At 36.3% G+C, this 6,918-nt stretch overlaps 1 pseudogene; it reads right to left on the reverse strand.

Annotated features, from left to right (window-relative positions):
* Window positions 1–6,061: 6,061 nt before the first annotated feature.
* On the reverse strand, window positions 6,062–6,345 carry LOC127696734 (cytochrome b-c1 complex subunit 8-like; annotated as a pseudogene).
* Between the last annotated feature and the right edge of the window lie 573 nt (window positions 6,346–6,918).

The raw sequence follows: 6,918 nt of genomic DNA on the forward strand, positions 1-6,918 counted from the left end.
AATACCTTACCGGATTTTTGCATATGTTTTCCCATGTTTATGCTTTTCATTTGTTTATATGTGTGTGTGTATGTGTGTGTGTGTGTGTGTGTGTGTGTGTGTGTGACCATGCATGCGTGTCTGGTTATCTTTTCCTTTACTCTGTCTCTGTTTGTCTCTCTGTCATTCTCTCTGTCTGCTAATTTTATTCTATTTTCTTAAATTTGTTTTTTTGACTTTACTGTTTTCTAAAGACATAGAAAGAATAGGAAGGAAAAGTCAAGGTATGTACACAGTACATATATGAATATATAAATATGTATATATATTTGCATATATAAACGTATGTAATATGTAATAAATATAACAGATAATAAATAATAAATAATATATTACATATTTGAATTACCTGTTTTCAATTTCAAATATACTTTGATGTATTTCAGGATATTGGTATTCTTATGATTCATTTTAATGGTGAAAATTATAGCTATTCATTATTTCCAAATACATACAATCCTTTCTGAATTTTAATTAAAATGAGTGAGTCCTATCTACTATGAATTATGTGAGCAACATCACTATGAAAGTTCAAATATATGACATTGCACACATTTTTATATTAAGAATGCACAATGCTTTTCTATAGTTTCTTCAGAACATACTGTCTCGGTATTCAGGTATCAATTATAATATTTATCAAGTACTATTGTAGGAACAACGAAATATAGCTATAGTAAAAGTTTGCCCATATGCCTCATTAGAATGAAGCATGATATCTGAAATTAATAATTAATTAAATTAATTGTTTAACCACCGATTGTTGTACAAGTTCTGAGCTTCTGTTAAAAGCTCTGAACTAGTGGCTATCATACAAATATCTAAAGAAAGCTGGAAGCTAAAATTGACCTTCAGTGTTTAATATTGTGGCCTGCATAAGAGGAACTCACTAGGATATTTTATGTCTTCTTCAATTCATTGTCTGATGACTGCAGTATTGGCTTTTATGGTTCATAGTCTACAGTTTCCTTTGCAGCAGAAATCATTTTCATGTTGGAATGTATTCCATGAATAATAAAATTAATATAGGTAGGTCAAAAGCCTTTAACTCACATTTCTTAATCTGCATTTTTAAAGTTTTTAGAATTGATTCTAGTATAAGTAGTTTTAGAAACTTAAATCTGCTTGGTAGTTGAACTTGCTTCACAGTCTTGAATTGTTGTTTAGTGATACTTCAAATGAGAAAGCCACTTGAAGAACAGTTAATCTAGAAGTCAACAAATGATCACTTGCACTTTTCCAATGGCCTCATGCCTGTGGTAGAAGCTGGACTGGAGAACACCTTGAGAAAATGCTATGCTATCTCCACCCTGTCTGAAATACAAGGGACTATGACATTTTTATAAGAAATGTGCTGGAAATTTCTTTAGAATTGAAATGGTAATTATCACACAATGATACTCATACTTTTGTTAGAAAAATAATTATCTGCTTATATTTTATTCAATGTATTTCTGCTTTTAATATAGAAAGTGTCTAGCTCTTATGGACTTAATTCTGAAATAAGATCTTTAGAGTCTATATTACAAAAAACAGTAATATTAAATAGTAATAGTATTAAAATTATTCATGCTTTTTTATCACTTTATGTAAGAAAGGTTGTCATATTGTGGGCCTATTAACATAACTGGTACTCATATATTAATGTTCATTTCTGTATACCAGTTTAGTGTTTTAGTAAATATTTCTCACAAGAAAACACATTCAGTCTTGATTTTTGTCCTCTTTTAGGGGATCTGAATGTGTATTAGGGCATCTTAGTAAACCTTGGGGTTTTTTAAAAAGTCTGAATTAAGCTAAAAGTTGAAAGGTCATCTGCTGAGACAGCTTCTACTTACTTTTATCTGTCAATTTTATGCTTAGTGTATTTGACATGTAACCACTGAGGCAGATAATGCTTCACAATTTTTCAAGCTGTCAAATCGCATGAAGAAAAAGATGACTCACTGTATCCTGTCACTGTTCAAGTGCAAACTTAGCGAATTAAATGCTCAATAATATTTTCATTCGTGTATTACCAAAAGTGGGTTTCATAACTGTAAATGTAATATTCCTTTCAGAGAACTCAGTCGTATTATTCAAAACTCACATTACTGTGTAGTTTAAGCTAAGTCATGATACACTTGAAGCAGTTTGGATTTGGTAGTTGACAAGAACAGCTGGTTGTCAGTGCTGTTTATTGTAACTTTAGTAGACAAGAACTGCTATAGGATGCTAATCCTAAATGAAAAAGAAGATCTAAGTCTGCCTGTAGATGGAATGACAAATGTTCTGGGAATGCTTCAGCAATTTGTTCTCCTCTAATAGCATCGAAATAAAATGGAGATTCCATTACCCAAAAGAGATGAAGTCCACAAGATGCAAATGTTAACAAATTCTGAAGGCTCTTGAAACTCTAGTATTTTTTTTATTGCTTATAGTTGGCAATCCTTCAATAATATCTTAGTAAACTGCAACAGGCCTTTATATTTGTTGATTAAGCTACATTACTCTAATGTGGGTACCATCAATCTAGGAGGATAAAAATGAATGTGTGTGTGTGTGTGTGTGTGTGTGTATGTGAGTGTGTGTGTGAATGTGAGTGTGTGTCTGTGTTTGTACATACAAATATGTTCAGAATTTTTTGACAAGGTTTCAAAACACACCCTGATAAAATTAATTACTATGTATGAGCATATAAAATTGCTGAAGAATGAGAACCAGGATCCTGAGTACTATGACTCCAGTCTCAACACTACAAAAAAGGGGGGAAGTGAATGGTGTTTTAGTCACTACTGTACTCCTAAGAAGAATTGACCATGAACAAGGCAACCCTTTATAGTTTCGGAGGCTTAGTTCATTATCATAAATGTGTAGAATTTTAATCCAGCAGTATAGTTTCTTAGGCAAGAGATCATATTCTAAGACCATTTAGGACTATGTGGTCCAACAGGAAAGAAGCATCTTTAGTCCCTCCAGCTGGAAAATATACAAACCCTTAGTACACACCTTTATTTTTTTTTTGTTTTTGTTTTTTTTTTATATTATTCGATATAATTTATTTACATTTCAAATGATTTCCCCTTTTCTAGCCCCCCCACTCCCCGAAAGTCCCGCAAGCCCCCTTCTCTTCCCCTGTCCTCCCACCCACCCCTTCCCACTTCCCCGTTCTGGTTTTGCTGAATACTGTTTCACTGAGTCTTTCCAGAACCAGGGGCCACTCCTCCTTTCTTCTTGTACCTCATTTGATGTGTGGATTATGTTTTGGGTATTCCAGTTTTCTAGGTTAATATCCACTTATTAGTGAGTGCATACCATGATTCACCTTTTGAGTCTGGGTTACCTCACTTAGTATGATATTCTCTAGCTCCATCCATTTGCCTAAGAATTTCATGAATTCATTGTTTCTAATGGCTGAATAGTACTCCATTGTGTAGATATACCACATTTTTTGCATCCACTCTTCTGTTGAGGGATACCTGGGTTCTTTCCAGCATCTGGCAATTACAAATAGGGCTGCTATGAACATAGTAGAACATGTATCCTTATTACATGGTGGGGAGTCTTCTGGGTATATGCCCAGGAGTGGTATAGCAGGATCTTCTGGAAGTGAGAGCACACACCTTTATTCCCAAAACAATGAATGTGGTTTTAGTTTGTAGAAGGATTCTTGTTGGAAAGTGAATTCATTTTTTACATTTATTTTATGATTCTTATTTTTAGATAAGTTTTAGATTTTTGGCAAACTTTAGAAGGCAATACTAGACTTTTCCATATTACCCTGTCTCCATCCCTACATAACCTCTTTCAATGTCAGCAAACGGTCTACAGTGGTGCATTCAGTACAAGCAAAGAATCAACATCCATACATCTTTATCACCCAGAGCCTACCGTTTACATTGGAGTTTGTTCTTGGGCTTGTACATCCTATGGTTTTGATCAAACTTACAAAAAGGTATAGACATCAGTATAATGCCATACAGAGTACTTTTCCTGCTGGCAAAATCCATGGTGCTCTGCCTATTCATCCCTTCATATAGTTTTTTAGAATGAAAATAAAGAAGACACAGCTGGTGGAGATCAGTCATTCAGTGCAGTGAGTATGGTGCAGTGGAGTTGAAATTGTCTCAGAATTCTTGTAGTTCAGTGCAGATCAGCAAAGGCAGCTGGAGCCAGAGACTAAGAAGAAGCCAGAGGACTGCGATTAGCACAGATTGCTGGAATTAATGTGAGGCCACGCAGAGGTATTCAGTCAGTAGCCGAGAGAAGACAGTTTGAAATAGAGTCAGCTTGGAGAAGAGTTTGGGCCAGAACAGCTGAGTTGAACCAGCTAGCCAGAGTTAAAAAAAAAAAAGCTGGAAAGGTTGAGCTTGGTCAGCCATAAGGCTCAGAGCAGACAATTCCTTCAGGTGAATAAATGGTACTTTTATATCAGGCATGGTTCTGGAGAAGTAGATGAGGTCTACATCCTGATTCACAGGCAGAGAGGGCAACATTGGTATGGCTTGGGTTTTTGAAACTTTGAAACACACCCCTTGCGACACACTCCTTCCAACAAGCTCAAATCTCTGAGCTTTCATTCATATAAAACAATCATGGTGAATAATCACTTAAGTATATATGTGCCTGTGGGGACCATCCTACTTCAGATCTCCACTGGTTATAATGAGAGAAAGTGATGAGGAGGGTGAGCATATTTAAACACCTGAAAAAGGAAAGTTATTTAAAACCAAACAGGACGAACAAAATGAGCAGACAAGCAAACAAACAGAATGAAGAATTAGCAAGCTTTAAGTTAAAAAAAGTTACGTTGAAATTCTCAAATTAGAAAAAGAAGAAAAGTTTTGTCATAAGGTTACACGATGTACTTAATTATGATTAAAATAATGGGTAAAATATAAAATAAAAGAAGATAATGGTCAAGAGCATCATCTCCCACCACACACAAAATTCAAATCAAAATATATTAATGCTTTTTTTTTATTGAATCTCCCAGCATGGGTAACAAAACCAAAGTGGACCAGTTCATGCCAACTCAAAAACTGGATGTGGCCAAGAAAATGATCAACATAGCAAACAACATGAAAAGTGGGAGAAATATATATGTGAATTATCCATGTTCCTAAGAGTTAATGTCTGGAATGTCTGTGAAGCAGAAAGTACTCACAGAATTATAAAAAGTCAGTTGGTTAAAATATGTGCAAAATCCAAGAAATAATATTTGTAAAGCATGGCATGTAGATGGCCTAGAGGTATGCATGAAAAAAACCAAAACAAAATAAAAAGGCAAAAACAAAATGTTCAATATGACTAATCACCAAAAAAGGAAAAAATTATGTAAGTTGTGCTCTGCACAGCAAATGGTTTGCCAGTATCAAAAAGTCGGCGCTCAAAACGAATATATGATTAACATTATATGAATTTAGCAGGTTATATTTAGTAATATATGCATATGTAAATAGATATATGCATACAATAACAATTTGTGATAACTCTGAGATTTCACCTTACACCAGTCAGAATGGCTAAGGTCAAAAACTCAGGAGACAGCAGGTCTTGGCGAGGATGTGGAAAAAGAGGAACACTCCTCCACTGCTGGTGGGGCTGTAAGATGGTACAACCACTGTGGAAATCAGTCTGGAGGTTCCTCAGAAAACTGGACATGAGACTTCCAGAGGACACTACTATACCTCTCCTGGGCATATACCCAAAGGATTCCCCGGCATGCAATAAAGACACGTGCTCCATTATAAACTCATAAATTTGGAATAGAGTGGAGATCAGCATTTGGAAGATTTTGGAGGGAAGAGAAAAAAAAAGAAATTTTGTAACTAAATTGTAATTGAAGCCTCCAGCTGGTCGCTAAAAGGCCCATCCCCCTCTGCCCCACCCCACTCCCAGAGAACCTGGATTACACTACAATATCATGAGGATGGAGATGGCTGACAGGGTCCTCATAGTCCTTTTTTTTTTTAAGTCCTTAAGTAGTTTATTGTCTTCAAGTCTACAATGTAGATTCCTCTACTAGCGAAGAAAGGGTCTTTTAAAAGCAGAGGACTGCCATCCAGGTGCAGGGCACTTTCTTGCCGTTTTCATACATGGCTGGATTCTTATTTTTGAACTATTCAAACTCCTGGTTGCCCATGTGTAGATCAGGTAGAACACTAGAAACAGTGAGACCACATCCAGGATGTGCTAGCAAGTGCAGCATAGCACATTGGTGATACCTTTGCTGACAGAGTTCGGGAAGGCGTGCAGCTCAAAGGGGGACAAGCTGTAGGAGATCACATGTTATATCCGTGTCAGGTTCCCAAACTCATGGCCCATGGTGGCGGCAGCTCATAGTCCTTTTGATTCTAGCCGCTGAGGCCTAGGAAAACCACAGACAGATCCACCGTGCAGCTGGGAATCAATCTAAAGAGAAAGAACATCTTTAAATGCTCTCTACAGTCTGGGGAATAAATCTGATGATCCAAAGTTTTCTGTCAGAAAAATTCACTTGTCCTGTTGAGGAGTGATAGAATGTCCAGGGAGCAAAAGTGTTTGTGGTTCAGAGGAAAGTGGGAGTTTTATGATGAGGTACTTCCTCGATAAACCAACTATTGCCCCTCTACACACTGGGAGCCTTTGCTTCCTGATCCAAACTGTAGATCTTCTGAAACTATAAAGTGATGAAATACGCTGTCCCACATGCCTGGAATTTCTTTTACCTCTTGATTGTATTTTTCTGTATTTCATTAAGGGATTTATTTATTCATTTAAAGGCCTCTGTCATCTTTATAAATCATATTTAAGGTCATTTTAGCATGTGTGTGTGTGTGTGTGTGTGTGTGTGTGTGTGTCATTAGGTGTGTGTTCAGGAAGCTTGGTGGGCAGGGGCTTGGGAGGCAAAGGCTTGGT

This window comes from Apodemus sylvaticus, chromosome 11 (genome assembly GCF_947179515.1).
Source record: "Apodemus sylvaticus chromosome 11, mApoSyl1.1, whole genome shotgun sequence".
Lineage (NCBI taxonomy): Eukaryota > Metazoa > Chordata > Mammalia > Rodentia > Muridae > Apodemus > Apodemus sylvaticus.